The following is a 17434-nucleotide window of genomic DNA, read 5'->3' as shown; positions in this document are numbered from 1 at the left end:
TTATAAGCTGTATCAGTTCCTTGGTGGAATCTTTGGGGTCGCTCAAGTATACTATCATGTCATCTGCAAATAGGGAAAGCTTGACTTCTTCCTTTCCAATTTGTATCCCCTTAATCTCCTTATGTTGTCTTATTGCTCTGGCTAGAACTTCAAGTACTATATTGAATAAGTATGGGGAGAGTGGACAGCCTTGCCTCGTTCCTGATTTTAGTGGAATTGCTTTGAGTTTCTCTCCATTTAATTTGATGTTGGCTGTTGGCTTGCTGTAAATTGCCTTTATTATGTTTAGGTATGTTCCCTGTATTCCTGATCGCTCTAATACCTTTATCATGAAGGGGTGTTGGATTTTGTCAAATGCCTTTTCTGCATCCAGTGAGATGATCATATGGTTTTTTTCTTTGAGTTTGTTTATATGGTGTATTATATTGACGGACTTTCGTATGTTGAACCACCCTTGCATCCCTGGAATGAATCCTACTTGATCATGGTGGATAATTGTTTTGATGTGTTCTTGGAGTCTGTTTGCCAGTATTTTATTGAGTATTTTTGCATCAATGTTCATGAGGGAGATCGGTCTGTAGTTCTCTTTCTTTGTTGTATCCTTGTTTGGTTTAGGAATTAGGGTAATTGTAGCCTCGTAGAAGGAGTTTGGTAATGTTCCTTCTGTTTCTATTGTGTGGAACAATTTAGAGAGTATTGGTATTAACTCTTCTTTGAAGATCTGGTAGAATTCTGCACTGAAACCATCTGGTCCTGGGCTTTTTTTGGTTGGGAGACTTTTAATGACTGTTTCTATTTCATTAGGGGTTATTGGACTATTTAAATAGTTTATCTGGTCTTGATTTAACTTAGGTATGTGGTACCTATCCAGAAAGTTATCCATTTCTTTTAGGTTTTCCAGTTTTGTCGAATAGAGGTTTTTGAAGTATGACCTGATGATTCTCTGGATTTCCTCAATGTCTGTTGTTATGTCCCCCTTTTCATTTCTGATTTTGTTGATTTGGATGCTCTCTCTCTGTCTTTTGGTTAGTTTGGATAAGGGCTTGTCTATCTTGTTGATTTTCTCAAAGAACCAACTCTTTGTTTCATTAATTTTTTGTATTGTTCTCTTTGTTTCTATTTTATTGATTTCAGCTCTCACTTTGATAATTTCCTGGCGTCTATTTTTCCTGGGAGACTGTGCTTCTTCTTGTTCTAGAGCTTTCAGGTATGCTGTTAAGTCTCTAGTGTGAGATTTCTCCAACTTATTTATGTGGGCATTTAGTGCTATGAATTTCCCTCTTAGTACTGCTTTCATAGTGTCCCATAAATTTGGATATGTGGTGTCTTCATTTTCATTGATCTCTAGGAAGTCTTTAATTTCTTTCTTTATTTCTTCCTTAACCCATTGGTGATTCAGTTGGGTATTATTCAGTTTCCATGAGATTGCAGGTTTTCTGTAGTTTTTGTTGTTGTTGAAATCCAACTTTAGACCATGGTGGTCTGATAGAACACAGGAGGTTATTCCAATTCTTTTGTATCTGTTTAGATTTGTTTTGTGGCCAAGTATGTGGTCAATTTTAGAGAAGGTTCCATGGGGTGCTGAGAAGAAGGTATATTCTTTTTTGTTAGGATGGAATGTTCTGTAGATATCGATTAAGTCCATTTGAGTCATGACATCAGTTAAGTCCTTTATTTCTCTGTTAAGTTTCAATTTGGGAGATCTGTCCAGTGGTGAAAGTGGGGTGTTGAGGTCTCCCACTATTAATGTGTGGGGTTTTATATGTGATTTAAGCTTTAGTAATGTTTCTTTTACATATGTGGGTGCCCTTGTGTTTGGGGCATAAATATTCAGAATTGAGACTTCATCTTGGTGGATCTTTCCTGCGATGAGTATGTAATGCCCTTCTTGATCTCTTTTGATTGATTTTAGTTTGAAGTCTATTTTGCTGGATATCAGGATGGCTACACCTGCTTGTTTCTTAAGACCGTTTGATTGGAAAGTCTTTTCCCAGCCTTTTATTTTTAGGTAGTGTCTATCTTCGAATTTGAGATGTGTTTCTTGTATGCAGCAGAAAGATGGGTCCTGCTTTCGTATCCATTCTGTAAGCCTATGTCTTTTTATAGGTGAATTAAGTCCATTGATATTGAGGGAAATTAATGACCAGTGATTGTTCATTCCTGTTATTTTTTGGTGGTGATGTGTGGGTACTTCTATACGTTGGGGTTTACTGCTGTGGCTTTATCTGTTGCCTGTGTTTTCGAGGGTGTATCTGACTTCCTTAGGTTGGAATTTTCCTTCTAGTGCTTTCTGTAGGGCTGGGTTTGTGGATAAGTATTGTTTAAATCTGGCTTTGTCATGGAATGTCTTGTTCACTCCATCTATGGTGATTGAAAGTTTTGCTGGGTATATTAGTCTAGGCTGACATCCATGGTCTCTTAGTGTCTGCATTACATCTGTCCAGGTTCTTCTGGCTTTCAAAGTCTCCATTGAGAAATCGGGTGTTATTCTGATGGGTTTGCCTTTATATGTCACTTGGCCTTTTTCCTTTGCTGCTCTTAATATTCTTTCTTTATTCTGTACGTTTAGTTGTTTAACTATTATGTGGCGAGGGGACTTTTTTTGGGGGTCTAGTCTGTTTGGTGTTCTATAAGCTTCTTGTATCTTCATAGGCATTTCCTTCTTTAAGTTGGGAAAGTTTTCTTCTATGATCTTGTTGAATATATTTTCTGTGCCCTTGAGTTGGTATTCTTCTCCTTCTTCGACCCCTATTATTCTTAGGTTTGGTCTTTTCATGGTGTCCCAAATTTCTTGGACATTTTGGTTCATGACTTTGTTGGCTTTAGTGTTTTCTTTGACTGATGAATGTATTTCTTCTACTGTATCTTCAACGCTAGAGATCCTCTCTTCCATCTCTTGCATTCTGTTGATTATACTTGCATCTGAAGTTCCCAATCGTTTTCTCAGATTTTCTATTTCCAGCATTCCCTCTGTTTGTGTCTTCTTCATTTTTTCTATTTCCCTTTTCAGGTCTTGGACTGTTTCCTTCATTTGTTTCATTGATTTTTCTTGATTTTCTCTCAGTATTTTATTGTTTTCTTCCAGGACTTTATTGATTTCTTCTAATTTGTTTGCCCTTTCCTCTAGTTGTTTACAGCGTTCTTCACATTTTTTTGTCTTTTCCTCTACACAAGCCTCTAGCTTCTTCATGATGTCATTCATAAGGCTGTTTTCTTCTGCTTCTTCCAATTTCTGATGTTCAGGTCTAGGTGTTGGAGGAGGGCTAGGGCCTGGTGATGCTGTATTGCTATTCATTTTGTTGTATATGTTTCTGCCTTGACGTCTGCCCATCTCCTTGTGCTTCGTTACTGGCCTTATCCGCACACTTGGTTCAGCCAGACCAGTGTTCCAAAAGGGAAGTCCGGAGCAAGATGGGAGCTGGGGGCCGGCCTCTAAGTCTCAGGAAGAGGCTTGGGGCTCAGGCGGATGGGAGTGGGGGCAGGGCGTGGAGACTGCAGGGTCTGCCAGGGGTCTTGGAGAAGGGGATCCTTCCCGGTGGGGCAGCAGGGAACCTGCCCGGTGGCCAGAACCTGGGGCCAAGTTGGGCAGGTCTTCCCTGGAGTGGCTGGTGCCCAGGGATGGGGTCCAGGGCAAGGAAGGGCACTCACCAGTTTTCCAAAAGGGAAGTCCGGAGCAGGATGGGAGCTGGGGGCCGGCCTCTAAGTCTCAGGAAGAGGCTTGGGGCTCAGGCGGATGGGCGTGGGGGCAGGGCGTGGAGACTGCAGGGTCTGCCAGGGGTCTTGGAGAAGGGGATCCTTCCCGGTGGGGCTAGCAGGGAACCTGCCCGGTGGCCAGAACCTGGGGCCAAGTTGGGCAGGTCTTCCCTGGAGTGGCTGGTGCCCAGGGATGGGGTCCAGGGCAAGGAAGGGCACTCACCAGTTTTCCAAAAGGGAAGTCCGGAGCAAGATGGGAGCTGGGGGCCGGCCTCTAAGTCTCAGGAAGAGGCTTGGGGCTCAGGGGGATGGGAGTGGGGGCAGGGCGTGGAGACTGCAGGGTCTGCCAGGGGTCTTGGAGAAGGGGATCCTTCCCGGTGGGGCTAGCAGGGAACCTGCCCGGTGGCCAGAACCTGGGGCCAAGTTGGGCAGGTCTTCCCTGGAGTGGCTGGTGCCCAGGGATGGGGTCTGGGGCAAGGAAGGGTACTCACCAGTTTTCCAAAAGGGAAGTCCGGAGCAGGATGGGAGCTGGAGGCTGGCCTCTAAGTCTCAGGAAGAGGCTTGGGGCTCAGGCGGATGGGCGTGGGGGCAGGGCGTGAAGACTGCAGGGCCTGCCAGGGGTCTTGGAGAAGGGGATCCTTCCCGGTGGGGCTAGCAGGGAACCTGCCCGGTGGCCAGAACCTGGGGCCAAGTTGGGCAGGTCTTCCCTGGAGTGGCTGGTGCCCAGGGATGGGGTCCAGGGCAAGGAAGGGCACTCACCAGTTTTCCAAAAGGGAAGTCCGGAGCAAGATGGGAGCTGGGGGCCAGCCTCTAAGTCTCAGGAAGAGGCTTGGGGCTCAGGGGGATGGGAGTGGGGGCAGGGCGTGGAGACTGCAGGGTCTGCCAGGGGTCTTGGAGAAGGGGATCCTTCCCGGTGGGGCTAGCAGGGAACCTGCCCGGTGGCCAGAACCTGGGGCCAAGTTGGGCAGGTCTTCCCTGGAGTGGCTGGTGCCCAGGGATGGGGTCTGGGGCAAGGAAGGCATTTCCTTCTTTAAGTTGGGAAAGTTTTCTTATATGATTTTGTTGAATATATTTTCTGTGCCTTTGAGTTGGTATTCTTCTCCTTCTCCTATCCCTATAATTCTTAGGTTTGGTCTTTTCATGGTGTCCCAAATTTCCTGGACATTTTGGGTCATGACATTGTTGGTTTTAGTGTTTTCTTTGACTGATGAATCTATTTCTTCTACTGTATCTTCAACTGCTCTTCCATCTCCTGCATTCTGTTGGTTATACTTGCATCTGTAGTTCCTGTTCATTTACTCAGATTTTCCACTTCCAGCATTACCTCAGTTTGTGTCTTCTTTATTGACTCCATTTCAGTTTTGAAATCTTGAACTGTTTCCCTCATTTGTTTAATTGCTTTCTCTTGGCTTTCAAGGGATTTACTGATTTCTTCCCATTTTTTGTTTGACTTTTCCTCGATTTCTTTAAGGGAATTTTTCATTTCCTCTTTTAAGATCTCTAATATCTTCTTAAAGTCAATTTTATGGTAGATATCTTCCATTTCTTCTGTGTTGGGATGTTCAGGTCTTGCTGATGTAGGTTCTGATGGAGCCATATTGGTTTTTATGTCGTTGACTGTATTTTTGCACTGGCGTCTACCCATCTCTTTCTCCACTTGGTGCAAGCAGTGTCTGTGTCTGAGGGAGCCTCTCTTGGTCTGACTGATACTCTTGATTCAGTGGGAGCTCTTGGTCTAGTTGATGCTGATGGACTTTTTGTCTCAGGGATCAGCTCTTAGTCCAACTGGCGCTAGTGGGCTCTGTCTCAGGGAGTAGCTACAGTCTTAGTATGTGGTAGGTGGTGGTAATCGAACCTGTCTGGAGGAGGTCTGCCTGTCAACTGGCCTCTTAGTCCAGTTGGGTGCTGGCAGACTCTATCTCAGGGAACAGTTGCAGTCTTGGAGGGTGGGTGGGATTTGGGGGAAGGTGGGGCTTGGATTACAGGGTCTGATGGGGGATGGGAGTAGTCTGACCTGTGTGCAGGAAGTCTGCCTGCCAACTGGCCTGAAACTGGAACTGCAATGGGTGGGGATGTAGGGGCACAGCGTTGTGCTCCTGGGCCCAAAGCCTAGGGGCTGGGGGTATTAGGGTATGAGGATAAAAACTCACCTCTTAGTCCAGCTGGGTGCTGCCCAAGACAACTTTTAAGAGTCAGTTTTTTCCTTCTACTCTGTGGAACCTGGAGATTAAACAAAGGTCACAAGGCTTGGTGGCAGGTTCTTTACCAACTGATCCATCTTGCCCACCCAAAGAACTCTTATAAAGAGGAACCTCTCAAGTTGTCGAAGGGAAAGGAATATTTATGTTTTTCAATGCATAATCAAAGGAAGGAAATATAGTGCACTAGAAACTTTATAGCTAATAGACACATTAAGAGTTCAAATCCTGGCATGAATAATTAAAGTGAACAATGGAAGTTTCTACATCAAAGTCATTATTTCTTCCAAAAAGCTCCCACCCTCTTTAAATCTTGTTTGTGGTCTAGACATGTTTAATATTTATAACATAAAAAGATTGTTATTCCAAGCATGAAGATCTAAAAATAAAACAAGACATCTTGTACATTTGAGCAGTCACAAAAATCACAGTTTTACTAATACATCAAAATAACAATGTGGTGATGGCCTCTGCTCTAAATTGCTTTCTATTGTAATAAGACACCATTATGTAAACAAACTCCGGGAGAAAGAGTTTACTTGGCCATGTTCCTGTCACAGTCCATCACTAAGGGAAGTTTGGGCAAGAACTCAAGGCTCAAACCTGAAGGCATAAACTAAAACAGAGACCATAGGGAGGTGATGCTTAATAGAATGCTCTTCCTGGATTGCTCAGCCTGCTTTCTTATGGAACCCAGGACAACCAGCCCAGGGGTGGTTATTAATTAAGAAAATGCTCCCACAGAAGTACCTATCTGCAAATCTGATGGAAGTATTTTTAATTGAGCTTCCCACTTCCCAAGATTATAAAAAACTAAACCCTTTCCAAGTTGACTATAAATGCATACATCATTTTTATTTATAATTTGTCCCCAAGATCTCAGGTTCATATCACAGCATAATATTCAGTATAACTTTAAATGTTCCAAATTTTAAAATATTTGAACATATCAAAGTTCATAATCTCTTTTAAAAAAAATCTCTTTAAAATTCCAAAGTGTCTCCTATAAAAAAAAATGGGCTTCTGTAAAATCAAAAATAGGTTACTTTCTTACTCAAACAGAGAATAATTAGGGCACAATCAAAGTAAAACCAGTCAGATCTGGGTTCCAAAGGGCTTGCATAGATCCATTTTTCTGGTTTTGCCCTCCACAATACACAAAGCTTGTCTCATCAGTTCAGAATTGTTCCATCCCATACCTGCCACTGTCCTTGGTGATCACTCTACTATTTCAGGATGCTGGGATCTCCAGTGCAACTGAGGCTACACATTCCCCAGTTGCCTCTCCTGTGGTCTCTTTAGGCACCTTAACCCTGCCACATGGTGCCAAATCCTCAGCTTGTCCCTGTTACTCCTTTTCTATTGCAATTGAGGCCACACTTTCATCAGTGCTTCTTCTGGCCTCAGTTTCTCTCCATGACCCCTTCAATTCTGAGGTTTCCATTTCAACTGAGGCTGCATCTTTACTTCACAAATGGCCCTTCTAGGCCTCTGATGGTGCCAGTTCTCAGCTCTTTTCCATGACCCTTTCAATCCTGTATCTTCCATGCTGCCAAAACCAGTTCAAAATGGTGGATTCTAAGAATTTACTAACTCCAGCTACCAAATTAGGATGCAGCCTTGCCTCCCTGCTACCCTGAACCACAACTCTGTGTGCTGACCCTGAGGAAGTATTCCCAGAAGATTTCAACTCAGTGATGTCTGTCTCTTGTTAAGCACAGCTCATTTCTCAGAGCTACCTAATCTGCTTCAATTGTAACACCTAAATAAAGGTTTCATTTCAGTGGCACTAGTCTTTTGTTAATCATAACTGATTCTTCAGCCCTAGTTGACCAGAAACCACAAATTCCTAATACAAAATAATCACACAAATGACCCCAATAGAATATTTGAGGGACTTTCAACCTTCCATCTGAAATTTTACCAACTGGCCTCCATTTTCTGAATTGCTTTCAGTATTATCTTCCAACACACTAAAGAACAGCTCACAAAGCTCTGAGCATGCAGTATTTTTCCCAAGTCAAAAGTTCCAAACACTTCAACTATCCACCCTCAAAACAACATGGTCAAGTCTGTCATAGTAATGACTTATAAACCTAGTACCAATGTCTACCCTAGTACATTTTCTATTTCTGTGAAAAAACACCATAACCAAAGTCAACCTTGGGAGAAAGGGTTTAGCTTAGAAATTACAGTCTATAATTGAGGGAAGCTAAGGCAGGATCTCAAGGCAGGAATGTAGAGGCACGAAATGAAGCAGAGGCCTTAGAGGGATGCTGCTTACTGGTTTGCTCCTCATGACTTGTTCAGTCTGCTTTCTTATAAAATCCAGGACATCCAGACCAAGGGTCACCAAACCCACAGTGGGCTGTACCCTCCCACATCAACCATTGATCAAAAAAATACTCTGCAGATTTGCCCACAGACCACTCTGATGGAACCATTTTTACATATTAAAAAAGTTAACCATCACAGCCTCTTTACCTTAAAGTGTGGTAGCACTTTTCAAAGTTTCTGATTTTAAGGTTCTTTTATACTCGTTATAATTATTGTGGAGACTGAAACTATCAAAATTTTCTATATTAGAACTTAAAGTCAAACTGAAATAAATCTGTTATGAATTCAAAAAATATTTCCTAGAATAACTATTTGCAAAAAAATAAGAGAAGTATGAATATTTTTATTTTTCTACAAGTTCCAAGCTTTAAGCGAGTAGCAACAACTACATATGAAGGGAACTTGTAGAAAGTTTTTTCTTGGATTCTTATATTTGTTCTTTACTCATTTTTTTGTAATAAATCATTTTGGTTTAAACACAAGAAAAAAATATATATACTAACAACAGTCAGAAAATGTTGGGTCATTTTATTACCCTTTTCAAATATTTTGATTATTTTTTTCTAAGATAGTATGGGTAACTAAACTAGATAAGTTGTTCTTTTGACCATTCTCTTGAGCAAAACAGTATCTCATGCAAATAACAAAGTAATAACACAAATGTTTTTCCTGGAGACAACCACTGTGCTTCATTTTGCAGCAGAAATGATTTCTGTGGACTTAGCTTTTCAACTCAAGATGTAAAATATTAAAATGTTAAATGTAAAAAAGACCTATGCATGGTCTGGCCTTGTAGATTAGGTGAGATGATATTACAGATGCATAGGTACCAGACCATACGTGAGAAAGTCTTCTTTTACTACATAAATTGTACAATTCTATGCAGACCATATAAAACTTTCCATATGTGACTTTTAACTTTACCTCAAAAGTTACATCTTATCAATAGTAAACTTGCTGCACTTCATGTTCCAGTAATTCTGAAATGTATTTAGTCTTGTCTAAACTGTGTTTACCCATGTATCTCTGCTATCTAATAAATCTCCAAGCCTCCTTGATGCACTGTGATATATAATGTAAATTTTCTTGCTCTTCTAGACATTTTTGACATATGCTTTAAATGTCAATATCTTCAATAAATCCTTAAACTCTCTTCTTGTGGACTATCTAATCTGTGCATTTCTTAGTGTTTTCTGAATATCTCTATCACATATAAAAGTCACAACTGTATCTTTCTACATTGTTACCTCACTCTACCACACAAAAGATTATGGGTTTCTTTTGAGGATGAATTCTACATTAGTTTCATATAGATGGTTGTATATTGGTGAAATTATTAAGGCCACTCCATGTAGTTAAAAGGGGGGTTTATTTAGTGGCGTAACTTACAAATGTAGGGATAGGTAGGTTGCAGGGTCTGGGGAAGACATAGTGCAGTCTGGCTGGTGTTCTCTGGGGAACTCTGCTCGGTGGGACCTCCAGTGTCCAGGGTCCAGGAACCAAGAGGGTGGTGTATCTGGATCTCAGATCTTCAGGGTCCTCTCTTGGCCCTGCCTTGTAGGAGTGACAGTTACTGAAGCCTCAATGGAACTTGGAACTTCCAGATCAAAGCTGGAATGGCTACCCACTACAGTTGTAAGCACTATACCATTCCCACCATAGGTTTAAATAATTACTGAATGGAGGCAGCAATTAACATACAAAAATGAACATCCCAATAAAACATGTTTTGGGTTAAATTTCCACACCAGTATCACAAGCAGATTTAGAACTTAACATAGTACTCAACTAAATTACAAAATTACATTTTTGTCATTACTTAATACCCATTCAATTTACATATGAAAAGCCTATTTTTTCTTGTCTCTGTATTTTTTGATAAAGAAGATGAGACTCACTGCTTATAACAGGATAATTAGGTGTTAGTGTGACAAGTAAATATGTGGGTTTAGAATCAAATGAATTTTTGATCTGACATCTTCTGCCTAATACCTATGAGAACTTAGCAAAATCGTTTAGTTCCTCTGAGGCTCAGTAGAAACAGTATAGAGACCATAGCTCCAGTTTAGAACAGAAAATTCAGGTTTAAATATGAACACATCTCCTAATTCATAATTAGTGAGGTTTTTTCTGAGCAAATAAGTTCCCTGGGATCTTCTTTGTGAACTAATCTCATTAAAAATCTCACCAATCCCCTGCCCAAAGTCCTACATTTTTAAAATTATGTCTTTTGTTGAGATTATAATGCAATTTCATCATTTTCCCCTTCCCTCTCCTTCTTCCAAATTCTCACATATGTCCATTGTTGTCTTTCAACTTCATTGGCTCATTTTTCGTTAATTTTATATATGTATGCATGTGTGTGTATGTGTATGTATGTAAAACAAGTCTTTCTCTGTCCAACAAGCAGCTCCCAAATAACAACACAAAGACTTATTATTAATTATGAAAGCTTGGCCTTAGCTTAGGCTTGCCCCATAAGCTCTTATAACTTAAATTAACCTGCTTTTATTAATCTACATTTTACCATATGCATTTTTACCTGTCTTTCATTCTGTATGTATGACTACCTCCATGTGTTCTTGGTGTGTCCTCAGTACTTTGATTCCTCCTCCTCCTCTTCCTTTTGATCTGTGGAAGTCCCACCTATACCTCCTGTCTAGCTATTGGCCATTCAGATCTTTATTAAACCAATCACAGGAATATATCTTCACACAGTATACAAATATCTCACAACAACATTTCCCCTTTTTGTCTAAATAAAAAGGAAAGATTTTAACTCTAACATAGCAAAACTTTATATAATAAGAAAAAATATCAGGTAAGAATTGTATTCACAATGTCCAATCCATTTGTATTTGGCATATTCAGAGAAAAAACTCTAATCTATCTTACCTTGATGAGTTTAAAGTTTTATACCTAAACCATGTTTTATTATAATTTGTATTACCATCCTAAAACTATCTTTGTAGACCTCAAAATATTTTTAGATAAAGAATCTAAGCTTTTATGTCTCTCAATTTTAAACACTTTATACCTCATTTATGAGGGCTTTTTTGGGGGGTTGGTAACAAGGAAAACTGTAATTATAATTATCTAGTCTTCTACACCATCAAAGGCTCAAGAAAGATAATATTACATGAGTAAACAGGAAGTGCAGAGCAAACCACTTCCAAAAATACACAAACAACAGAAACAGCTAGCTGCCTGGACAGTCACTCAAGGTTCCTCTGTAATGCTGGGGCACCCATCTTTGGCCTACAGGCCTAGAATATCTAACAGACTTTTCTGTGAAGCAGGAATTTTTGAATGACTATCTTACCCTATCTTGGCAAAGTTCAGCATCACTTTCTTTTGTGTCCTGCTTGACCAGTTTGGACAGTATACTGTCAGCACTCAAGGCAAGGACAGTTTCTTGCCCAAATACCTTTTGCCACAAGGAAAGCAAAATCAATAATTCTTCAATGCTCATCATCCTTTTATAAAATAAATTGGTGTTACCAGGAGGAGACATTTCTTACTGTTATGAAAAACCTTAGATTATTAAAACATCTTAAATGAAATTCTGTATGTCTCTGAAGTGTTTGAACACCATTTGTCTATCTAAAATATCTCTCTTTTGGACCTTGAAAACATACCTAACATGGCCATGTATTTGATTTTTAGATGACTAACTACTAACCTATATTTTTTAATTATCCTAAATAGTTTGTAACAAAACTTTAAAGGACTAGAAACTTATATTACATTCTTAAATTAGCTGCATATAAGTACAATACATTAAACAAATGTAGAAACATATGTATATATATAATATAACAAAATAAGCTTGAATTTGTATCAATATACAAAAATTCATACCAATGTAAAAATATTTGAGACTAGTGGTTGTTCAAAAGTAGACAGCAATCCATCCTTTTATACCATTTCTATAACATATCCCCCATTTTTTCCTTTTAGAAAGAGATTCCTGAGTCTAATATTCTTTGTTTAGTTTTTTAACCTGAACTTGACCAACAACAACTTGCAACCAGTCCTCCAAATGATGATAAAAAGCCATAATGATTGAATTACCCAAAAAAACACCTCCACCTCTTGGGAATGTGGGTGTCATGTTCTCTAGACTGCTTCCTGTTATGTGGGGGTGATAGCATCTTTAGGGGATCCTGAGAAATTTGGGATAATGGTCAAGTCCTGGGAGATAGCTGTTGTCCAGTGTTGGTGTGATGGGAAAGTGCAAATCTTATCTGAAGTTCTGGCTGGATAGTCTGTGAGGCTAGATCATCTCAGCTAGCAGCTTTGAAATTGTTCTGGATGGTTAATTTTGAGGAAATAGCAACAGAAGCATTTTGAGAAGCTGGATCACCTGGGCTGCTTCATTGATATGTAGCCCTTTTTTTTCTTTCTGAAAACACACAAACTTTGAAAGCTAACATACATATCTGTATTAATACAAATATGGAACATGTGGTACACACAAGTCAGTTAAAATGTTTTTTTGTTCTATGTTTGAGCAGATAAAGACATCTGTTAAATTTATAAGTCCATTTCAACTGTATAACCAAACCTCTCTATCCATGCCATATGAAAGGATGGCATGTAATAAGTCATGATAACTCTGTAACCAACAAGATTTATCATGTCTCATCTAGTCTCAGAGCTCTTCCAAGGGATCAGCATATAATTCATCTGTCCTGTGGTCTTCCTTGGTTTCCTTTTTCATGTCTGCTGCCAAGATTTTCAGGAGGTCTCCCCCAATCAAATCTTTTCTTCATTAATTTGAAGATAATCATAGCATTTTGTTTTCTGTGGAAACAAAGGAATAATCTCTCCTCCAATGCAACACATGTTTTTTACTTCCATTCTGAAGTTAAGACATTCTTAAAATATATAGATTGGTTTAATTTAGCAGTTTCCATTATCCAATGTCTCTCAGCAGCTATTGTTTTTTTTTTTGTACATTAGCATGTAAAAAATTCAAAGTCAACAAAATATCATAAAGGATCCAGATGCCCTGTGTATTTTCCATCATTACTTGGCCTATTCTTTTTATATTTCTTTATTCTTCCTTAAAGGCTTTAATTTTTATTTATTTTTTCTATGACTGTCTATACTCATTTTCTTTTTAATTATTTAGCATCTAAGTACATTTTTAAACACACTGTAACCTGTTCAGAGGTTTTGTCAGTCTGGACCGCGCGTGCATACTGGTGGCTGGTTTTCTGCTCCCCTCAGTTTCATCAGAGCCTAGTCTCATGTTGGCAGGTACCTTCCTTGAGCCACATTTATCCACCCCTGCTCTGGGAATTTGTTTTGCCTGCCTGAAGCAGAAGTTTGCACCAAGTATCAGCTGCTCAAGTACTTGGCTGTACAGTAGGGCCTCTTAAAAGAGCCATGTTTCTGTATACCAATCCTTCCTAAGAGACCATTTTCACAGGCCCTATGTAGATATTTGAGCTTCCATGTTGGATTCCATATGTAAAGAATCTTTCTCTGTCCCACCACCAGCTACCAAGTAATGATCCAGAGACGACTTATTAATCACAAAAGCTTTGTCTTAGCTTAGGCTTTTTCCACTACCTCTTATAACTTAAATTAACCTACTTTTATTTATCAGTGTTTTACCATGTGACTTTTTGTCTTTCTTTCATTTTGTATATCCAACTCCTTTCTTGTCTCCTTGTTTCTGTCCTCTGTGCTTAGATTCCTCCTCTTCCCTTCTCTCCCCAGAAATCCCACCTATACCCCCTGCCTAGCTGGTAGCTGTTCAGCTCTTAATTAAAAAAAACACAATAGTGTATCTTCACATAGTGTACAAATATCCAAATATATAAATATATGTGTATATATATATGTATATATGTATATATGTATATATGTATATTCCTAACTATAACCTTCTTTGTCTGTATAGTGCTACTTGTATATATGTTTTTAGGACTGGTCATATGATATTAGAGACCCAGAAGACTATTCCTCCAACTCTCAGCATTACTTAAGTTTCCTATAGTTCTTTGTGTAGGGTTGAGGACTCATAATCTTTCCCCCTTCCACTTTCGCATGTCTGTTGTTGTTGTCCTTGTTCAGCTCATGTTTAAACAGTCATGTTTGTGGGACATTATGCGTGTAGTTTCTGACATTACTAAGAGATACCTGTAGATTCCCTAACTACATTTTTATACATTTGTCCTTATACTCAGACAAGTATAGTCCTCACTCCTCAACAAGTAAAGTTCTCTTTGCAACAAATGGAAACCATTACATAAAACCATAACCAATCAAAATGCAGAGTTGTGGAGGGCAGTCCTGGAAGATACATTTACAAAACAATGCTGCACGTAAGGCTCAGGGAACATGGTATAAGAAAAGGCAGAGAAATCATAAGAGCCAAAGGATCAGGGAGTCTCCTGTGAAATTATGTCTCCTAATGTCAAAAGTCCTACTTTTTATGCCAATGTGTTTGAGGTGAAAATTTCAACTCATGAAGATGTATGCATTCAGACTCTGGAACTTGCTCAGATACAGGTAAGCTCCTGGTAAGTCTTCTGGCAAAAGAAAGAGTTCTACAGAGTTTGAAAGCTGAATTGGGTGGACAGGTTACATCTTGGTCTATAGTTTCTATAGAAGAAACACTAATGAAGGAGAATTCTTTTTTCATACTGGCATAATGGACTTGGATTTCAGTGTTTAGTTAGGGATTTCATCTAATGAAATGCTTCTGAATATTTAATAAAAGCAGATGTGTATTTACCAAGGATTAACTCTAGCATATAAATGTTCCTGTGCAATTGAAAACACAGGAACAGGAAATTAATTTCATATTTTTTTTTTTTTTGGTTTTTCGAGACAGGGTTTCTCTGTGTAGCTTTGCGCCTTTCCTGGAACTCACTTGGTAGCCCAGGCTGGCCTCGAACTCACAGAGATCCGCCTGGCTCTGCCTCCCGAGTGCTGGGATTAAAGACATTTAAACTCATGCTATATTCTTTATGATTAAATAGTACATAAAATTACATTGACTTGTTAGACTTTGCTGTTCATATGATCTATTAAATATAATGCATATAATATATACATTAAATATGTAATAGGAACCTTTACAACATTTCTTCTTTACAGTTTTATTCAACAAAGGCACTAATGTCACTGTTTTATAAACTGGAAACTATAACACACAACTGTGAATGGTGGAATGAAGATATGGTACTAAATCTTGCTTCTTCCTTGAATTATGACCTTCTCATCACTATACCAGTGTTCCTTAACCTCACTTTAAATCTTGTCTAGGTTACAATTCTCTTAGTCAGAAGTTTAGCATATTCTGCAGCTGTGTCAAGATGAAGTTGAATATCTCCTTCCTTGCCACTGGCTGTCAGAAGCTCATTGAAGTGGATGATGAACACAAGTTTTGTACGTTCAATGAGAAGAACATGGCCATCAAAGTAGCTGTTGATGCTCTGGGTGAAGAGTGGAGGGGTTATGTGGTCCGAATCAGTGGCAGGAATGACAAACAAGGTTTTCCCATGAAGCAAGGTGTTTTGACCCATAGCAGAGTGCTCCTGCTGTTGAGTTAGGGGCATTCTTGTTACAGAACAAGGAGAACTGAGAGAGGAATCACAAGTCTGTTTGAGGATGCATCATGGACACCTATCTGAGTGTTCTCAACTTGGTTATTGTAACAAAAGGAGAGAAGGATATTCCTCGACTAACAGATACTACTGTGCCTCGTCGATTGGGACCTAAAAGAGCTAGCAGAATCTGAAAACTTTTTAATCTCTCTAAAGAAGATGATGTCTGACAATACATTATGAAAAAGCCACTAAACAAAGTAAGTAAGAAGCTCAGGACCAAAGCACCCAAGATTCAGTGCCGGCGATAGCTCTGAGGAAAAAACAAAGAAAATCAAAGAGCAAATTTTAAGTTATGTGAATTATATACTAAAAGTAATTTAAAAATTAAGGCAATATTTGTCAAAAAGCAAAGTTCATTTAATAAAGCAATAGCTACTCTTACTCTATATTTAAATTCATAAATAAGTGCTGTCTCCAATTTCATGCTTTCAAAAGTTTGGGATATATTATAAATGAGTGAATATTAAAATAATTCACACAAAACATGCACATCTTCATGAATTCATTATGAGATAAGAGTTCTTTTTTCATTTAGCGTGTGTTTATGGAAAGCCCACTATTACATACTTCAATGTGCTAGCTGACATTGACAGAAGTGAATGTCACTAATTCTGACCTCTAATGCTATTTCTAAGGAAAATACAAAGGGAAACAAAAATGATCAATCCATTTAACTCATTACATTGACAGAATAAAAGAAAGCAGAAGCATTATTTCAAGGAAAATCGAGTGCAACAGAAAGGTGGACATGATCATTATATATCGTAAATGTGTATGAAATTCTCAAATCATAAATTAACAAATATACTAAAAAAGCCTATGAGTTACTTCAGTTTGGAAACATGCCTTTCAATCAGAACAACACAGAAGGCAAGAGATGTAGATTCTAACTGGAATTTCTACATTGGACTCTTTCTAAGATTAATATTCAAAAGATTATTGTATTTTAAGGAATGTCTTGTATTCTTTAGACTGTGTGAACTTGAAGTTACCTGTGAGCTCTTGAACTTTCTTTTGTTGTTTCTGTTTTTATTTTTCTGTGAATATAGTCTATTTAAAAAAAAATCACCAGTTCATTTCAGGAGATATCAGAATTAGAGCATAAACAATTTGATCAGGGAAAGACACGTGTATTTACATATAATTGAATCTTTCTTCCCATTTCTACTACTAAAATAATTTTAACAAAAAGCTTGTTCCTGGTGTTGTTAATATTTAAATAAGAACTAATTTAACTTAATCTATGGGATAATAATGTACATCCTAAATAGTAAATGTCCATTATCTTCATACTGTAACTTAATTTGAGGGAAAAAGAATTAGTTAAGTCTAATATTCTTGGTTGTAAGGCAAAATCCAGAGCTGGAAATTCACATAGAGTTTTCCAAACCAAAAATATTAAAGCCCTTGATGACTATTTGATTCATTGAGTATTACTCTCAGCCAAATCATGTAACAATACTAAGAACACTGGGGCTGAAAGTGCCCATTGCATAAATATAGCATTTAAAGGTAAAAGTAATGAACTTTCTCAATTTCAGTACTGAGAATTTAAGAAAGAAAAAGTCTTAGATTAAC

The 17434-nt window shown here is 38.6% G+C and overlaps 1 pseudogene; it reads left to right on the top strand.

Moving 5' to 3' along the window:
* Positions 1 to 15562: 15562 nt before the first annotated feature.
* Positions 15563 to 16104, top strand: LOC128117757 (40S ribosomal protein S6-like; annotated as a pseudogene).
* The last annotated feature ends 1330 nt before the right edge of the window (positions 16105 to 17434 follow it).

This window comes from Peromyscus californicus, unplaced genomic scaffold (assembly GCF_007827085.1).
Source record: "Peromyscus californicus insignis strain IS unplaced genomic scaffold, ASM782708v3 Scaffold_10__1_contigs__length_136768540, whole genome shotgun sequence".
Taxonomy (NCBI): Eukaryota; Metazoa; Chordata; class Mammalia; order Rodentia; family Cricetidae; genus Peromyscus; species Peromyscus californicus.
The sequence above is the reverse complement of the archived record's forward strand: the minus strand, read 5'-3'. Positions and strand labels throughout refer to the sequence as shown.